The 21,615-nt window shown below is 37.3% G+C and overlaps 1 protein-coding gene across 43 annotated transcripts in view; it reads right to left on the reverse strand.

Moving 5' to 3' along the window:
- Positions 1–21,615, reverse strand: part of dab1a (DAB adaptor protein 1a) — a 696,745-nt gene that overhangs the window by 163,229 nt on the left and 511,901 nt on the right.

The following is a 21,615-nucleotide window of genomic DNA, read 5'->3' on the forward strand; positions in this document are numbered from 1 at the left end:
CAAGTCTAAAGTCTTTGCTGGTTGACTTTTTTTTCTAAATTTTCATTGCCAATATTTAGCCAATTGTAATTGTTTTAGTTCTGCTTCAATTTGGAATTTCCCAAAACATTGCATAGCACAAGGGATCAAAGAGAGACTCCGGCTTGGCCCCACCCTGATCCAAAAATACATATTTTTAATTTCAAATGCTCAGCTTGCAACAGCTCTGCAATGCATGCCCATGGCTTCATGCATTAGGTTAAAGGTCTCCATGGTCAATAAGTAAGTAAGTAAGTAAAGGTTTATTTATACAGCACCATTCCCAGGCATTGAGTCACAAAGTCCTTTACAATAAGAGAAAAGAAGTAAAAGAACACTTATCAATAAAAGAAAATATGTTAAAACAAATTAAAACAAGTTAAAAATCCAAATACAGAAACACTAATTAAAAGGTTGACCAAAAAGATGTGTCTTTAAATTCTTCGAAGTTCTCAGTGCTATTGGGAGAGAGTTACAGTGCTGTGGGGCCACCACATAGAAGGCACGGTCACTTTTAGTCTTAAGAAGAGTTCTGGGAATGGCTAAAAGTTCTTTGCCAGAAGACCTCAGAGGCTGGCTTCATCAGTGACTGTGAAAAAGATTTTGAAAATATAGGGGTGCTTGACCATGCAAAGCTCTATATGTAATGACCAGTATTTTAAAATTTACTCTAAAACTGATAGGAAGCCAGTGAAGTGCCTTAAGCACAGGACAGGAGTGATGTGTGACCTCCTACTGGTGTTAGTTAAAAGCCTCGCATTCTGCACAACTTGCAATAGATCCATAGAAGATTTGTTCAGACAAGTTAACAGAACATTACATTAATCCAATCGTAAAGAGATTAAGGCATGAACAAGCATTTCCATCTCTTCCTTTGACACAATATCTCTGATTTTTGCAAGTTCCACAAATGAAAAAGCATTTACGGAGAACATACCTAACATGGCTATTAAAACACGATCCAATTCAAAATCATTAAATCTCGATCCAAGATGACACCAACATTTCTAATATCATCAAATGACAAGCCCCCAAAAACTTGCCTGATCATTGGGGTGATGCTATCTGGAGCAACGTCATCAACTGTCGCCGAAGTTCTGTTCCAATTCAAAGTTCACATCTTGCCAAGTACAGATAAAGCTAAACGTAGATGTATTTGCTCTGCCCCTTTGGCCAAGGATGCACCGAGAGGTGACTTGTACAAACTTGCGAAGCTCAGGTGTCCCAGAATGCATTGCAGCGTAACCAGCGAAAACTAATGCCGGAGAAGAAAACCCGCACATTTTAAAAAATACCCCTTTAATGTATCACAAAATCAAGTTTTAACAGTTTTTCAGGCGAGAATGTAGTTGTTTTAAACTCGAATCAGCAGTTTATTCACAAAGATACCACGTCTTTGGCGATGTGCCTCAGCTTATGCAGACTCCGACTACCAGCCTGTCAGCGGGAGCTCCGTCATCACCTCCCCTACCGAGAGCAGCTTTACTTCAGCTAGTCCATCTTGGATGTACGGCTGGATCTCATTTGTCCATTGTAGTTAAAACATGATATTTAATTCATCTTGTGAATATCTAACGGACAGTTTTTGGTCTTTTAAATCTATTATGTGTTCTCAGGTGTATTATTTTTGCTGTGTTATTATGTTACTTTTTATAAATGAAGTTTCACAAACTAATTTCGAGAGGAGCACGTGATATGATTGACTGCAGCTGGCCACTCATGTACACTCATTAGCTAGCCAATCAGATTCATCCAAACTCACTATAAGTAACCTAGCTAAGAACTACTCCCTTATCTTCATTTTCCCGAAGAGACCCCCCATCCACCCCTTCTCCTCCTTTCCTCTTTTGCCGAGGGGAGCTCTCGAGAACACCTGACCCCGTACTCCCCTCACATGCTCTATGGACCTGGCAGCAGCCCTGGGCTCAACTATCTCCGAGCTCAGGGTTCTCTCCTGGGACAGCATGCCAAACCTGCTAACTTGCTAACAAGTTGTCAAACAGTATCTAAGTGTGAACTCTTAAACTGTCTTTAAATATGTTTGTCTGTTTACAAATTGCTTAACAATATCTATATTTTTTTCCTATAACTCATGTCTTGTACTTTATACTTGTATATTGTCAAGTGTAGTTTTTAAAATTTGATTATCAAAGACACGAGTCCGAGCATCTTGTTGAATTTTCGCCACATTTTGTGACAGGATATTCTACACACATACGACTTTCTGACCTACCGAGTGCATCTGAGTTACCGAGAAATGCAGAGTTTTTTTTTTTTTTTTTCTCTTATACGATGTGTGGTATCAAACATTCAACTGTCAATAAACGCAGTCACTGCCTCTCTCCCCTTCGACTCTGTGTTCGTTTTATCTCGGTGAAAATCAGCGCGTGCCCAAATGGAAACTTTAATTTTTATCCAAACCCTTCCCTCTTTCCCTCCCCCGACACTACTACCAAAACAGAGCTAGACACACCCACTTTCCTGACTTTTTCCAAACTAGAGGGGTGAAAACACTTTGCTGAAAGAAAGGGGTTTCATGACCCTTTAAAACCCAATACGCACATTTGAAAAGTAGACTGTTGTGTGAATGAGAGAAAGCAGGGGATAAATCATGCAGCTAACCTTATTGCATGCATTAGTATGATCGAATATTCACATGTGTAATATTCATAACAGTCACGAACAGCCAAAATTTTTTGCACTCAAAAACACTTTTAGCAGATAATAAACGGTTCCAAACACTCAAGATAAATCACCCAACAGCAATATAATCGATATATATATATATATAAAGTAATATGTACTTCATATTATATCAGTCTATATTGCATATCTTAAGGTCAAGGGAGTAAGGTTTTATCACTAGCTGACCTCAGATACACTTATCCTCTTAAATCTCACTCCCATCCAGATCACGTTACCGATGTACTCACTCTTCTCAGACTAGAATTCATGCCAGAATTTCCACCCAGGGAGAGGGACAAACTGATAAGGGTTCTAAAATAATGTAAAGTTACACTATATAAAAGGGTTGCTTAAAGTGCACCCTTACATAAAAATATTTGTTTCAGCTTTTTAGAAATATAGACCTCTAACAGGAAGTGCAACTCATAACTTGAAATGCAGTAGTGTGGGAAAAGTTGTATAGCTCACATCACTTCTGAAAGTCATTAATCCCAACAATCCCAAATATTTGAGCTTCATTATCCGTCGGATCCTTTGAGAGGAACCGAAATGCTAACAGCTAGCTTCTTTCAGGTGGACGTCTTTGAACCAAATGTACGCTTCATTATTCTGACCATATCTGCAGGCGGACATGGACGACGCACAGGCCAATTAACTCTTGACCCCGCAATTAACATCCGACATCTCCATACGACACTGAATGGAGCTCCGACCGCTTCTGAGAACAGCCTTCAGATAACAGACAGACAGTGCCCTGAGAGACGCTACTGAACAAATTGCTTTGTGGGAAGTGTAGGCAATCAATATGAGGGGCCTAACAAGGAGACACTGCTACAGCTTCAGGCGGAGACCATGAAAAGGAGACAAGTTGAGGCGTCTCTGGGGAAGCTGAATGGAAAGAAGAGCGATGCCATGCTGGAAGTAGTTCATAACTGACTGACAGGACTGCAGAGAAGATCACTGCATTGTTTAATTGATAGTTTCTTGCATAAAGTAATTTTCTTGATCTTATTAAATATGAAATGTTAAAGATAAAAACAGACAAACATCTGATGGAACAATTGTTGATTGTGTGTATGTGTGTGTTCATTTATTTATTTATTTATTTTTAGATCTTTTTAAATGTAAACATTTAGTTTTTTGTGATTTAAAAAAATAATTTATTTGTCTTTTGACATTTTTTTCCCTTTATAGTTACAATCTGTTTTTATTTGTTACCTACATAATGTTATGTGTGTCTTAAATATGTTTATGTGTCTTCCAACCTGCATTTATTTGATGATAAATTGACTAAAATGAGTCATATACAATTTGAAATGTTTTTTTTTTTTCATTAGATTTTAATTATTACTGTTTTTTATAAGTTTGTTGCTTAATATTTTTGTAGAAAGCATGAGCATTTCTCGGGATTATTAAAACAGCATTTATTTATTAGTTTTTTGTGACAAATATCTTTGGTCACTTTAGCATCAGTTTAAAACTTTTGAAAATTAATTCAAATGAAAAAAATAAATAAATATTAACAAATATAAATAATTTCCTAGTACTGGGTTGTGGTTGGAAGTAGATTGGCTGCGTAAAAAATAAGCCGGAATAATTGGCGGTTCTCGCTGATAAATAAGGGATTAGGCTAAAGTAAAATGAATGAATGAATGAATAAATAAATGAATGAATGAATGAATGAATGAATGAATGAATGAATGAATGAATGACAATTGAAATATATAATAATAATAATAATAATACATTTTCATAAAAAATCCTAATGTTGAAGTTAATCAAAGTTATCAATGTTTTTCTGATCCAAATTTTGATTTGCAATTTACTATAATTTCATAAAAAGAGCTCCAGGTTTGATGTGGTGTTTTTACAGCACAAGCATCACCCTCGTTTTAAAGTATTCCACATTATGCTACTGTTTATTTAAAACCATTTTTTTTCCAACAAAATTGTCAGTTATCAGAAAACAACTACAGTATTTTAAATTCAATTAAAGAAATTACAAAAAAATATTATATAGACATATTAAACCTTTAAAACCTTTAAATTTAAATTGTGTTACATTTTTTTTTTTTTTTATGATTTCATGACATTTATGGTGCACTGACAGAACTGTCAATACACAATTTTAGATTTTACTTTGCTGCAATAATATTTTTTTATATTATTTGTAATACAATTTTGTCATTTAATACAGCAGTCAGACAAATGAACTGTACCTGTAATTTTACCTGCTCAAAGCGAAACACTTTTTGAATGCATTAAACAAAACTCAAAGACATCCACAGAACAACATGAACATTTAGAGCAAATAAATCAATGTATTTTTAAATAAATGTATTATACCGCTTGCTTTTTGGGCATTGTAGCAATTTAAAAAAAAAAAAAATAAAAAAAATAAAAAAAAACATGTGATTGGTCATTGTGTTCCTGCACTCAACAGAAGTGAAGTTTTATAAACTAATTTCTAGAGGAGCATGTGATATGATTGAGCACTGCTGGCCACTCATCCGTAATCAGTAATAATCCTAGCTTACTATTAATGGATCACTTTCTCCTTATTGCTCTGTCTTTGTTTTGGAAGAATCCCCCTTTCCACCCCATCTCCGCCTTTTCCTCCCTTTTCTAAAGGAACAACTATCAAGACCTACCCGATCTTGGAACCCCTGATATGCTTGTTGACCGGGCGGGAGTCCTGGGCTCAAATATCTCCCAGCTCAGGGTTCTCTCCCGGGACAGCATGCCAAACCTGCTATAAATGCTAAGCATATCTAAGTGGGAACTCTTAAAAGGGCTGCGTTTGACACTAACGGTTAGTGCACCTCTGGTGTTATTTGCCGATGAGTGACAGTTGTCTGCTTTATAGGTAACGTTAGTTGGATTTTAAGTACTTGCACTGGGCTTCCTCACCATAGTAATAATTGAAATAATCACAGCTTTAGCGATTTGAAAATGGCGTCTTCTCAATTTCAGTTTAAAATTGATTAATCGCATAGGCCTAACACAAATCGACTTCTGCATCGCAAGGTACAACATAAAGTGCATTTACATTGTCATATAATAAAGATCATTAAAAGCGAGTGTTAATAGGTCTTAGTGTTTCAGAGATAAGAGACAAGTACGATTAGTCCCTTTAATAACCAGGGGTCGCCAAGGCAGAATAAACTGGCTACTTATCCAGCATATGTTTTATGCAGAAGATGCCCTTCCAGCTGGAACCCATCACTGGAAAACACCCATACACTCTTATTTACACACATACACTACAGACAATTTAAAAACCCACACGAACATGAGGAGAACATGCAAACTCTTCACAGACATGCCAACTGACCCAACCGAGGCTCAAACCATCGACATTCTTGCTGTGAAGTGACAGCACTACCCACTGCGCCACCGCATTCTTATATTTGCTAATCAAAACTGGTATCCCTGTAGAAAGATATGCAGTATGATTGATGTGTCAAAACATGTCTGGCATGTACTTGCCACCACATCATGTCTAAACAAAAGTGAACAGAGGATGAAAACCAGTGGGTGGAAAGAAAAGAGAAATAAGTGCCCACCTTTCCTGTCCTAAGAAGGACAGATAGCAGCAGATGGGGTGAAGAATGGCCACTACTTATGAGTCAGCAGAGCAGAACTTTCAAAGTTTGTGTGTCCATGGGTGCGAATAGGTGTGCGTCAGAGCATTTATCCCCTGCCTGTGCTGCTTTAGCCTTCTCGTGTCCTCTAACGTCAGTCTCAGAGCAACCAGCCACTGAATCACAGCAGTGATCTGACATGCTGACCGGAGTATGGCGTGCCCTGAGGTCCACTCATAAACACAGCTCTCAGGGGAACACAGAGGTGTGAGTGTGCTGCGTTTGACTCACAGTGACTTGCACAGATGGTACAATGGTGATTATCCACAATTTACCAATGCAGAGGGCATACACAAGCCATGTCTTGAAGTTCAAGATTGCATTGGTTTTTAAATGCAGAAAATTAGCATTTAAAGCCAGACGATTTGTTGATCTAAATAAATTTCTTATTATATCCCAGCTTGCCCAAACCAGTTCTTATTGGATCCTATAATGCTTTTCACACTTATTTTAGCGTACATTAATGCTGTCCAAAAGAGAGATCAAAGAGAGATATTCTTTAACATTGTTTTTGAACTCCCTCAAATGCCCTGACTGTAGTCCTGGAAGATGTGCTGGACACATTACAACATCCCCCAACCTCATTACCATCTGGGTCATGGCATCAGTGTAACCCATCCAGTTCAACTCACACCACACCAGTAGGATTTGAACCTTGTAGCCATAATGAAAGGCAGGTGCCCTTATAAGGAAAATACCAACACAAACTACAGCATCAGTCTATATTGCATATCTTAAGGTCAAGGGAGTAAGGTTTTATCACTAGCTGACCTCAGATACACTTATCCTCTTAAATCTCACTCCCATCCAGATCACGTTACCGATGTACTCACTCTTCTCAGACTAGAATTCATGCCAGAATTTCCACCCAGGGAGAGGGACAAACTGATAAGGGTTCTAAAAACCACAGTTTGTGCCATAAATTGCTGGTGTGCCTCTTGAGGCCAGAGGAGAGGTTTCCTCCCATAACTCTTTATCTAGCCTCCATTGCATTCATCCACCAAAACCTAGGTCCAATTTGAGTAATGGCATGAATGTTCTGGTTCTACTTTAATCGCTTCAACCAGGATTAGAGTCTTTCCGGCATGTGAGGCTGGTGTATTAATAAGAATGGTAAGGACCACTGTTTCAACACTTTCAGAAATAAAGGTACACAACCTGACAAAAGTCTCATTTAAGTTTTAGGAACAACAAATAATAACTTGACTTCTAGTTTATCATTTGGTATCCGAAGGGACTTACATGTATATGAAAGTCAAAGGTCTCTAGATTAAGCTTGTTTTACCAAAATGAAATATGATCATGCCTTGATTATGAATTATTGAATTAGGACAGTAAGGTCTGACTTTGCTGAGACAAAAGTCTAGTCAATTAACAGAAATAATGTACAGTGTAGAACACAAAGTCATAGTGGAAAAAGAATTAAAATTGTGTATGACTCCCATCAGCTTGGAGGACTGCATCCAAACATATCTGCAATTAATCAAATAACTTATTAATAAAGTAATCTGGAGTGGCAAAGAAAGCGTTCTTGTAGGACTCTAAGAGTTCATCAAAATACTTGGGATATATTTTTAATGCCACCTCCTTCCTTTTACCCCAGACATGCTTAGGAATTTGTCTGGTGACCGTTCTGGCCAATCCTAAAGCACCTTGACCTTTTTTGCTTTTAGGAACTTTGATGTAGAGGCTAAGTATGAGAAAGAGTGCTATCCTGCAGAAGAATTTGCCCTCTCCTGTGGTTTGTAAGGTAATGGGCAGCACAAATGTCTTGATGCCTCAGGCTGTTGATGTTGCCATCCACTCTGCTGATCTCTCACACGCCCCCATACTGAATGTAACCTTAAAACCATGATATATATATTTTTTTAAACCAAACTTGACTGATTTCTGTCACAATCGTGGCTCTATGTGGGTTCCAATAGATCTTCTGCAGTATTTGTGATGATTTGGATGCACATCAGCAGAAGCATTAACCTTCTGCCTTTTTTTCTAATGATCTACTAGAAGTCAGGTTATTAGATGCCCTTACAACTGGGATCGATGACAAGACTTTTGTCAGGTAGTGTTGCCTGTCACTGGGGTGGTACCTATTCAAAAGAACACATTATACCTCAAAGGTACTTATTAGCACAAACAAACTTTAAGAGAAACACCTTTTACCCTTGAGGTGCCAATATGGTCCCTTTAGGCATAAATATGTACGTTTCAAAAAGTTACATCCTTTGTACCTTTATGTCTAAGAGTGTAGCAAGAGTTACAAAAGTTCCTCTTTAGGCTTGGGCAGTGATGCTTTGCACAACTCTTAATAGCTGGCCTACATTCATCCCACTAACCCTTATTCCCACCTTGGTCACGACATCAACATATGACATCAAGATTTACTGTACTGTATCTGAGCAGGATTTGAACCCAATCTTCAGTATGAGAAGCAAGAGTAAAAACAATAATGCTAGGAAAGCAGCCTAACTGCTAATGTACTTCCACAGAAAACTGTTTAGATCTTGTAAGCTGGCCAATAAACTGAGCCCCATGAACCTCATTCCTTTCTGGATCACATCCCCAACATAACCACTCTACTAGCAATACTCTGAGTATGATTTGTACCATTAGCCGCATTTCCACTATCAGGCCAGTGCGAGCCAGGGCTTATATCGGGCCAGGCCGGGCCAATCGCCCGGGAGGTTGAGCAGTGAGGCCGAAATCATGTCGCGTTTCCACTGTGGGGCTAGTAGCTGGCAGCGCGTCACGCAAACCCCGCCCCCAGAACATCCCCCGAATCGAACGTCACTCAAACCGCCCACTTCAGCGAGAATCATGCAGATAAAGCACATCATCACATCATCACGAAACTATTAAAATAGGACAACCAAAACAAACAAATGACACGTTACTGTACAGCAGTACAACGCATGTCTATACGCACATGCCTGTGTGTTTTCATTCATCATATTCATTTACTCGCCGACCGACTGGCATCGAAATCCAGTGGTCTTGCCACAAACGGAGGGACCCGGAGCGCAAGGAGCGCACACATCCATAATATAACACCACATATATAAAATTCTCCGTTAATAACTCGATATAAAATGTTTTTTATAACATCCTCTAGACAGAATCTGTCCAACATTCATCCCAAATGCTCCGGAGAGAACTGAAACATGATTATTTCCCCCCTATAGGCTTTATGACACTTAATAGGTGATTCCCTTTATTTAAAGATGTTGTTTATTATATCTTAAGTAAAGGAAAGTGTTCAGTGTTTCAGCACATAAGAGCAGCACGTAATAAAATATAGCCTATATTTCGTTGCGCTCAGCAGCTATGCACTAATAAAGCTCTTTATGTATTTAAAATGTCCTTTTTTAATTTTACCACGTCATATAAAAACATACACACTTGTTTGAGGACACAGAACACATTTTGAACTTGCAGTTTTCCCCGTCAAAAAAGTGCTGCGCGGCTGCAGACAGAAAAAAAGGTCGCCTAGTTTCTGCGTTCACTCACCCCGAAAATGCTCTGTTTGCATGATTTGATTAATTTCATCGTATCCAAATACTTTATAAATAATATTTAAAACATTTTCCGGTGTTTATTTATTTTTTATTTTTTTAGAAAATATCTAAAATCTTTTTTTCAAAGAGGCTTTTGAAAAATGAAAGTTTAATATAAATTTGAAACAGTTTGATATAGTACCTAATTGTTATAGCTATAGCTTTTGTTAGTTTTATATTGGTTTATTTATTTAATGTGATTTTATTAAAGGCCTATCTAATATTTGTAATTCTTTAAATTATTTCAATATAGGGCTATTTTATCTAGATATGACACTATTGTTTTGAGCCTACAAAAGTGGACATGAAATTTGTAAAGTTTTATGTCCTACTGTTGTATTCATATAGTGTATTATCTCCAAAATAAATTAAAACAATAAAAAGAAAAGAAAAAAGCCGCTCGCGGCATCAACAGAGCTATGAATGGAGCGCTCTTTTCCTCGGTCTCACACACATACACAGGCATCTAAACGCACAAAAACACACACAGTATTAAACTTGACAAAACCTCTTGAAAACCTTTACTGTCTGCTGTGTCTTTAATATGGTGTACAGATTATTATGCGTTATTGAAACATCAAAGATGCAGCAAAGAAAGATCATTTTATGCAACAGCCTTACATTTAAAAGAGAAACTTAAGGGCGATCATATGCAAAAAAGACCCCAGCCTATAATTTGTTCCAGATGTTTTATTTCCCTTATTTATTTATTTGTTTGGCGCATGTACTCCAGTGCGATCGGAAAACTGTGCCCGCCTCTCCTTTCACTCCGCCCCGAAGCCCCGGCTGGCCCTCCTTGGCCCAAGGTATTCGGCGGGCCGAAAAAGGCTGGCCGTTGGCCCCGAGAAAGCCCCGCTTTGGCCCGATTAGGCCCCGGAAGTGACAGTGGAAACGCCACTGGCCTTGGCTCGCCCTGGCTCGCTCGCTTTAGGCGCGATAGTGGAAACGCGGCTATTGTTTTATAGAGACTCTGAAAACCACACCCTCTAGTGCTAGCTGCTAGTAGTTAGTCTCTTGATACCAGAGAAGCGAAGTTTTGCTCGCATAATTCTAACTAGCTGGCCTCTTTTAGAGCGATAAAAAATGATGTAACCAATCCCAACTCTACTGCCAACTGTGTCCAACATGTGCAGAAACTCGGAAGCGAGAAAGCTATTTCAACACTACTGCACGCTGATGTACCCATGCTGTTCCTACTCTCTTACCCCCCTCTGAAGTTCAATCAGCAAACTCCATCACTCAAATTCCAGTCCAGTGCTGCACGACTAACTGCCAGCCACCCTCACATGCGCTCTCCATATCTGTCTGACTGGCAGAAGATAAATGAATCTGCAATTCACTCCTTTCTCTTCCACCTTCACATTTAATTACACTCACAGCCAACTGCTGCTGTCTGCGTCACACGCACACACATACACACGCACGCATTGGGCCGATATCTTTACCCTTCTCCATCAACTGTCCCTCATAACCCAGAAGAGAAAGATAAACCAGACAGTGTGGGAGAGAAAGAGTCACAAGCAGAGAAAGAGGAGAAGAGATAAACATTAGCAGACTTATTCATCACCTCTCAGCATCATTTTAATTACAAGGCAATTAGTTTCGCAAATAGAGTCTAGCAGAACTCATACCATGAGGCGGAAAGATCTTGTGTTCTCAACAGATGCACAGTTTTTCCTCAAGTCCTCTCTACATCACACATATGGTGCATAATACATATAAACTAATTTAATATATCATATTTTTATATTGATCTATGATTTCTGTTTATTTCATGTTTCCACACCTTCCTTAGTTAGTATTATGTCAGTATAGTTACAGTTGTGTTCACCAGTGTCTTGTTTAGTGCAATTCAGGCTCACTCTAAATATGTACACCCATATACATTTCTGCAGAGCACCAAATACCTCCCAGGAGTTAGGTATTTTTTTTAGTTATTTTTATTTTTTTTTTTTGCAGTTTTTGTTGTCACGAATCCACCAGAGGCCACTGTGTACACTTTTTCAGATCTCAAATTTCTCTCGCAAGTGCCATTCGCACCTGCTGTTCACACATAAATACACCAGAGGCCACTGTCAACTGACTGACTTACTGACTAACTGACTGACCAATCCCCCATGCTCCCCCTTCCCTACATCCAACCAAAAGTGTTGTAAACACCAGGGGTCAAAGGCCACATAAACGTGTTTGGAAGCGTCATCTCCTCAAGCCGCTGAAAAGAACTTGAATTACACTTTCGGTTTTGATCGTACAGATAAGATCATTACATCAATCAAATCTGTTAGGGTCTAGTTTTTATTGTGTTCACTCACAATGTCAACAAACGTGTGTGCAATAGAAGACTGTGTCAGGAAAAACATGTCATTAAAATATTCAACAAACAAACATGAGAACACACTGACTTGCCCACCCCTTCCCCAAGTCCAAACGCAGTGTTCTAAAAAGCAATCCGGAAAAACATGTCAAGTCCATACAAGTGAAGCTAGCGGAAAAACTGGTATCAGTGGGAAAGCCATCCATACGGAGGTAGGCAGTCAGCTGGTATGTGAGAAAAGAAATAGCGCCATACTGCCCCATAGCATTTGTTTTAAAAATGAAATGCAGCCATGTATATAAGGCTACGTTTTCAAAATGAGCCTATGTTGGTTTAGTTTAATTTTATTATTATTATTTTTTTTTAACCACTATGCAGGTATGGTCTTACATGTGTTTCTGTTTTCTTTTTTTCCTTGAAGTGACTGTTGCCTTTACAGATTAGGTGTAAATTCTGATTTGTACTTCTGCATCATGATCATAGTATCCCATGGGTGTATACCTTGCACATAGCTAACACCATTGTGGGCATTCAAATTTCTGATTCTGTTCATGTTGCTCTGCAATAACACTTCAGAAACGCTGATAGAACATGCCTACCAACACCCCCGTTTTTCCCAAGAGTCTTTCATATTTCAGACCCATCTCCTGCCACCATCCCATTTTTTTATTTTTATTTTTTCTCCCGGAAACTCTCGCAATCCACCCCCCCTCTCTCCCCACCTACCACCCTGCACCCCATCCACAGCTTTTTTAGCCAGTCTGTAACACCCCCGGGTAAAACACCCTTTGGTATAGTATCCGATTGCAGCAACCGCCCAAAACCCGGTGCATAGTACAGTTACTTACCTGGTTATTCTTACCCAGCACCCTATCTCTAGGAAATACCCATACATTCTCATTCACACACATACACTACTGTCAATTTGTCTCACTTAATTCACCTATAGCGCATGTCAACTGACCCAGCTGTGCGAACCAGCCACCATCTTGCTGTGAGGCGACAGCACTACCCACTGTGTCACCTTGCTGCCCTGGCAAACATTTAATGAATTTAAAAGCTGGACTTGTTTCACTCTCATTGATCTTGGCCCCACCCACACTTATCACTGCAACCATTACGGCCAATCACAGATTCTAGAGGGGAGACCTACCACATGCACACTACACAGAAGTACAAATTGGCCTTCAAGCTGCTCCAGTATTCTCTGGTCCACATTTATTATATCATCTTTTGGTTTATAATTAAAGCTGCATCTTCTGTCTTTGCCTCAATCACTCATTTGTATCCAACACAGTCATTTAGTCTAGCATGAATAAAACACCCATGGGTCGCACTGAGCGTATCTGCAATAGTAATAATAAGAGTGAAGTGTCTTTGACTACAATCTGAACAGATGTGATCACAAGAGACACATTCGGATGCATGTTAATGTCAGGTTGGTACGGTTTGGCTGACCTCATGTGATCAGATTCCTGAGAACGCATATTTAGAACAAGAGCACTAAGAGCACTAGAATCCATTTTCACACTACATAGTGCATACTGTGACTAGGCAGGCATCGTTTTTGAACACCAAACAGTGCGCAGCCACAGCCTGCACATCCTATTTTGAATGCGATGTGTTTTTAATAGGAGATTGCATAGCAGTCTCACAGCCACGCCGGATCTAATCAAGGCACCAATTACTGCGCACATGTTCCCTTAGCAGGGTAAACACAATTACTGCTATCTGATTAGGCTGCCACCAAATAAATGCATTGCACGCACACACAGCTGCATCGAGCTTGTCCACAGGGGCAGGAATACAGACACAAACACACAGACATGAACACATCAGCCAGACAGGTTTGTAAATGACAGTGAAGTTTATTAAAACATATCAGAGAACGAGGCTAATGAGAAAATACAGAGCGAGAGCAGAGAATCGTTTCATTATGAACAGCAGCGCTTTTGTTTAAACTGTCAGGGAGCTGAAAGGGTTCAAAATGACAGCAGTCAGAAAGCCTGATCTGGAAGCAGCACAAACAGACTGCAACAAGCCATCCAGTGTGTGTGTTTTTTGTCAATGCTGATTTCCAAATGCTTTTAATACCTGTCAGAACTCGACTGCTAAAAGAATTTGAAGATAAAAGTGAAGCGATGCAACTTACAGTACGTTTGTAGGTCACATTATTAAGACAACAACATTATTAAGCATATGGAATGCCATAAGGGCTAAACAATATATTGTTTGAGCATTGATATCGCAATGTGTGTATCCGCAATAGACATGGAAGGATTCGATTTCTTATTAAAGATTAATTAATAAACAATAGTGTAGCCTTTGCAAACTTACTGGCTAGACAACTTATTCTTTTAAATTGGAAGTCAGCAGCTCCCCTTTCTTATTGGCAATGGGTTTTTGATTTCTTACATGCTCTTTAAGTGGAAAAGATTCAGTTTGCAATAAAACAAAAGCCAGAACAGTTCCAGAATGTCTGGAGCCCTTTTGCATTTTTCATTTAATTATTATTATATATATATATATATATATATATATATATATATATATATATATATATATATATATATATATATATATATATATATATATATATATATATATATATATATATATATATATATTCCTTTCTTTTCTTTGTAATATTTATTTATTTATTTATTTATTTATTTATCTATTTATTTATTCATTTATTTATTTTCATTTTTTTATTATTTTATTTTTGTTATGTTATGTTTGTATATCTTTGTGTATAAATGTAGTATTTTACCTTTTATTTACATACTTATTTTGTGTATATTATTGTTTTTCTGATAATTTCTTGTTTGGTGAATTGTATCATTGAGTGTATCCATATGTATCAATATTATGCATATTTTAATATCTGACCTAAGATTAACCTATTAAAAAATAATAAATAATAAATATATTTTTAAACATTAAAACAATGATGATGACCATGTTATTCTATGTTTGATTGTTTAATTTCTGTACTTGAATACTATTAGACTGTCTTTTTAGTTTTGTTCGTCTTTACAGTATATATGCTTATATTTTATTATATTGTATACAGATGCACTGCATAGAAAAGGCTTGATCATCCCAGTCGATTCAATTTAATGACATTCTTTTCAGATAGAGCTATTCAAATCATCTGGGGTATTATATTCATATTGCAATATATATATATATATATATATATATATATATATATATATATATATATATATATATATATATATATGGTCTATTTTAGTTTCTCAAAATAGCAAAGTCACCGTATAGACCAGCACACCCATGAGTCCACAAAGTGGGACAAATAGATTTGCTATTTAAATAACATGGTGGAAAACGTGAAAATTAGGGTTGCGCTGGTCAGAAAAAAACAATTAATCGTGCCAAACACGTCTTGCATGTTATTGCGTCGGGTGTATGATAGGGCCTTAAAAAGTAAGTAGAATCCCTGAATCAACTATTCATTCATTCATTTATTCATTCATTCATTAGCAATTTTTATCACAACAAATTAAATCCACGATAACATAACTAGCTCTGTAACTAACACATTTCTTACCACTAATTTTAACAACAATACACTCAAGTCAAATCATTCTGTATCCATCTTAATCAACTGAGGTCCTGAAGTTCTGATAAGGTTGTACCCAAGATATTATTGTTAACTAAACTTATTTAATAGTGTTTTTGGACAGTTGCCGTATACAGCTGAAATATATTTCGATGATATAATATAAAAATTCCAGGCGGCACGGTGGTGCAGTGGGTTTTCGCCTCACAGCAAGAAGATCGCTGGTTCGAGCCTCGGCAGGTTAAGTTGGCATTTCTGTGCTGAGTTTGCATGTTCTCCCTGTGTTTGCGTAGGTTTCCTCCGGGTGCTCCACAACAAGTCCAAAGACATCCACTATAGGTGAATTGGGTAGGCTAAATTGTTTGTAGTTTATGTGCGCTTTTTACGACCCACCTCATGAAAATGAAATGTTACAAAACACCAACATGGTGGAGTTGAATATCAACTTCGATATAAACGGCCATGGGAGTAATATTTTAATGTCAATAAACAGTGTTACACAAGTATACAAACAATGTTAAAATAACACTGGGTTGTTAACAAAATATGTGTGTTTTCAGACAGCCAAACTGAGGTGAGAATGTGTGTTTTCTTTTTTTTTTTTTTTCAGACAATCCAATGTATCCATGGCAACATAAAGTTAGCAAGTCAGAAAATAAATAAGTAAAATAAAATAAATATTCAAACAAGCCTACCGCAGGTTGAAGGAAAGCCATTTATGTAGAGAGCCAAAGGTTATTTCTGTTTATAAGGCACATTCACCTGCTGTACTCTTTGAGGTAGTGGGTGGATAGGGATGGAGATATCTATTAGGTATTCTTTATGTTCTAGGTATAGATGTATGTAGCAGTGGCATGTCAAGTTCTTTCTGAGGATATGTACGCACAAGCTTGGATTCGCTCTTTTGATCAAACCCGTACTTCGACTGTACGTCCTCCCATGGCCTTTCTAGCTCTCCTTACAAAAGCATAATATGAACAGACGAGTGTATAAAAGCAATACGAGTTGAATTTTAACAGGGTTGGAATAACAGCGTCTCTAGGGTGAGTCTACAGTCTGTACCACGAATGAGAAACGATGTGCCTACTGATGCCTCAGTGAGAGATACACAGTGAGAGTCATACATTGGCACGAAAACTGTTCCAATACATAATTGCATTCTACTGCCTACACAAGAAGCTGCCTTCTGAGTGAGCATCCACTTGTGGGGTTGGAACAGGAGATTACACTCACAATCAAATAATATAGAGTGTTTTCACTTAAAGGTTATGTGAAATGCTTTAATATGTGCATTTTTATTTGCTGTTTGACTTAATCTCAACCAAAACATGAAAAAAGGGTGGGATATAGTATATGTATAATAATCCTTTTTTTAAAAAAAAAAAAACACCCAATGGCATTTTGTTTTATCACCGCTCTGTCTGCAAGAGTGGTTGAGCAGAAGAGCATCAAATGTGAAGAGTCTTGAACACTGGAGAGCATTTGATTGTTTGTCTCCAGCTGAAGCCGTCTGGCAGGACAGTCACAGGGAATTTGAAAGAGAAGAAAAGGTTTTTCAAATTTGGTTCAATATCAGACAATTTTGCAGATATCTAATGTCCGTTACCGGTTTGTAGGTCTGTTCAAATTTTATCGCAAAGCCGCTAGCTTCACTCCGATGTTTTCCAATTTGGACTGTATAACCACAGTCTGGTTTGTAACAACTCTGCTCACCACCGTTTCAACCCAGCAGGCCAGCTTGGTGAAGTTTTGAGCCGCACGGACCAATTGTCCATACCCCAGGGCTCCACCTAAGCCCATCAGCAGAAACCCTGTTATCAAAGTTCTGAGTAGATAGATATCTTTAATATCTTCCAGGGACAGACACGCCACTTCTCCCACCCGTCCATCATGTAACCAACTGCCAATGTCCTCACAGGACACTTGGGTTCCCCTGAACCCAGACTTCTCATCGAGAAGATGGTGTCAATTGTGTTCAAAGACAAGTTGATCAAATCCATAATTCCTTATTTTGTCACTGTTATGGAGCACACTAACTTAGAGATATCCTAAAAAATTATAATACTGACACTAACATTAAAAAAAAAAAAAAAAAAAAAAAAACTTTATTTTAATTTAATGGGACCTTTAAATCCTATAACAGCCTTTTATCTGTATGGATGGACATGACGGTACTCAAATTTAAACAACAAAATGGACTGCATTGTAATTTATTACTGGACATTATTTAGGGGTGATTCTGATACAGCATTTATTTATGGAGGAATGTTATGTTTGAGATGATGCACGCTCTGCTGGGAGAATTCTATGGATTACCTAGCGAGACAACATTTGTTTTCAAAATGAGTTGGAAAGTGCATCTTCCAAGCTTTAAGCAGGTATGTCTCTCATGCATGTCTCTCATGTATTTATGTATATTCTGCAGTTTTTTCTGACCACAGGTTACATGTCAGGCGTGTCTCACATGGATGATTGTCATAATAAGCCTCGTGGTGACATTAAAATGAATGGACTCAGACTGAGAAACTAGATAGTGTTGGTTTCATACAGATTACTTTATCCAACAATATTTGTTTTCAACATGCACTCCCTGCATTTAAAAGTAGAAACCTTAAGCTTTCTAAAAATGTATGTCTCATGTCTGTGTCTTCTTTTTGTGACGTTTTATTGATTAATTGATTGGTTAATGTGGCGTGAATGTTCACTGCAGTTCAGATTTTCCAACTCGAGCGATTCGTGCTCAACTGGCGCTGATTCGTTCATGCGAATCGCATCATTTGCCCTGGCTCATTCACGTGTATCGTACCGCGGGATGTCTATTTGCGTCTTTGCATTGACTTAACATGTAATTCACTCACGCTTGACGCTTCATCCGCGTCTGGTGTGAACACAGCATTACAAAGTGTGAAACTGATTGGTTGGTTCTTGTCACATGACTCGCTTTCTAGATTGCTTTCAGCAATCTAAAAAGTTGAAATGTATTCGTAACTTGCCGGGCTGTTGGTGCTGTTCACATTCCCTCGAATTGTTTCCTGTTTCATCAAGTTCTTCTCATATGAATGTTACACAATTGGTAGATGGCAAGAATGGATACCGGCAAAATGTGTGCACATGTGTGAAAAATCACCTATCATGCATTTTAGGCTGTAGTGTGGACTGCATAATCTGAACGGTATATTTTTTTCTGAAACTCAATAAAAATGCCACTATGTATATAGAGCACTTTAATTATAAATCAGCATTTTAAATGAATACTAACTAGTCTAAATGTAGTCTAAATATTTTTTCTAGATAGTGAGCATACTGTTTTTGCTATTTTTTTGTTGTAAACAAATACTTTGAAGCCATTTTATCTGACCTTGATTATTGAAAGTATTCAAGACTATTCCAAGTTCATTCGGAATCAAGTACACTAATCAACGCAAACACAACACAGCCATGTGTTCATCCAGTAATCGCTCTTCTCCAAACACAAAGTCCTCTTCAACATTCATAGCCTATCTTACAAACACCACACACTAAAAGCTGCTCACTGGTCAATCGATCGAGATCTTATCAGTAAAGCCTATCCACTCTGGCCTCTCCGTGCGGATGAGCCATGAGGTACAGTAAATCTGAAGAGATTCAGCCTTTCTCCGCAAACTGGAGATTCAGACTATTGCCGATGCATTATCCAGGCACAGTGTGTAAAGCTGAAGCTGTTTCTCAGCCAAGTTTATCTGAGGCTCAGTGTCAATGTGACTCAGAGACGAGACTTTCATGGCTTTCCTTCTGATGAATGGAGCTACTAATCTGAAACATGAGGCACAGAAGTCTCAGACAGCAGCTGTAATGATGCAAAATAAAAGCCATGGCAGACTAAACTTTGAATAATGATAAACCTAATGTTAAATATAGGGATCAATTATGAGATGTATGTATTATAGTGTCTGCATTAAATTACATAAACAAAAGTGATTTTGTGGACACAGTAAGCATGTTAAATGCAAGTCAAGTGTCTACTTTAGGGTTTCTAATGTAACTTAAAACTCTGACTTGGACTTTTAAAAGAAATAACTGACCCCAAAATATTGCATTTACTCACTATTTACTCAACCTCAAGTGTTTTTTTCTTCTTCTGTTAAACACAAACAAATCTATTTTGCTAAAAGCATAATTTGTAATTATTGACTTCCATAGTAATTGTTTTACCTACCATATATAGGCCAATGGTAACAGATTTTCAGCTTTTACCCAAGTATCTAAGTGAGTAAATGATGATAGAGTTTTGGTTACTATTTACAGTGTAACTATTCGCATTAACTACATATTCTTATATTGTTAGGGTTAGGATTTGGGTTAGCATTAGGGTTAGTTACATGTAATTATGCATAATCAATTGTAAATTGTATAGTAAAAACTTACAACTTGTCTAACAATGACATCTTTAAATTAAACATTAAATCATATTTTTATTAAATGTATATTTTAAGTAACAATTGCTTAATGTTTTGAAAACAATTCATTATATTTTCACAGGTATTTTCGGTAAATCATTGTAATATCTATGACATTTAATGATAGGTTTATGGCAGTCAGATTTCTACAATGAATTAAGTTAATTCAGAAGAGAAAAATATTATTTTATAAATATATCCTTTCATCCTGTCATGTAAGGGTCTGGGACAACAGAGATGAGGATCTGCGAGCAGTTTATTTAAGATAATCAAGCAGGCAATGGTCAAAAAGGGGCAAACAAGGGCATACAGTAAATTCAAGAGCATAGCCAAATAGTCAGGTCAGGCGGCAAAACGACAGAAAGGATAAACAAAACTATGGTCAAAAACACAGAAATGCAAAACAAGTATAACGCTTAAATGATGCTCTAAACAGAAACAAGACTCAGCAAAGGTTGTGTGAATGTGTGGCTTATATATATATATTCAATGTAATCAGTGAAGATGAGCTGTGTCAGTGAGTGTTTAAATGGACACTAATAATCCGGTTTTACCACAGTTAAGACAATACTCTGATTAAGAGTCCACCATATAAACAGCTATTTTGATTAACTTAATTAATAGTTAGTAATTGATTACTGATGTCCATGTAAACGTAGTGAGTGTGTGAGTGTCCAGGTTATTGTCAGCTGTAGCAGGAGTCGATGGGTGGAAAGAGTTCTGGGAGTTGTAGTTTGTTATACCTGATGTAATCTCCAGCAGAGAAAACACGGCTGGCGATCACAACACATCCATTCAATAATAGTCCATCTACATTTTTATTTTGCACCATAAAGTCTAACATGACAAAGTTTAACTTTGTAATTTCAAGCATTTTCCTCAAAGCTGCGTTACATTTAACTGACTAGGTAAATTAAACTAGACTAGACTACACTAGACAATGGAAAGTAAAATCATTTAAAGTGTAACTGTAAGACATACAGTTGAAGTCAGAATTATTAGTCCTCCTGAATCAGTAGCCCCTGTTTATTTTTTTCCCCAGATTCTGTTTAATGGAGAGATTTTTTCAACAAATTTCTAAACATAATATAATAATATAATAACTTATAATATAATAATTAATAACTTATTCATTCATTCATACATTCATTCATTTTTGGCTTAGTCCCTTTATTAATCTGTTCAGCTTCAGTTACAGTAGGTTAAAGAATTTCAAACCTCTCAATATCAAAATAAGCCATTCTCTCATGAGAAAGCAAACCAAAATAATTAAGGATTCATCACATAATGCTTATTTTCAATTCAACTACTCTGCATAATGAGCATTTCACTAGCTAAATGACCTAATATTTACAAATAACTATAATAATAACAA

The sequence above is a fragment of the Danio rerio genome, chromosome 20, assembly GCF_049306965.1.
Source record: "Danio rerio strain Tuebingen ecotype United States chromosome 20, GRCz12tu, whole genome shotgun sequence".
Classification (NCBI taxonomy): Eukaryota; Metazoa; Chordata; class Actinopteri; order Cypriniformes; family Danionidae; genus Danio; species Danio rerio.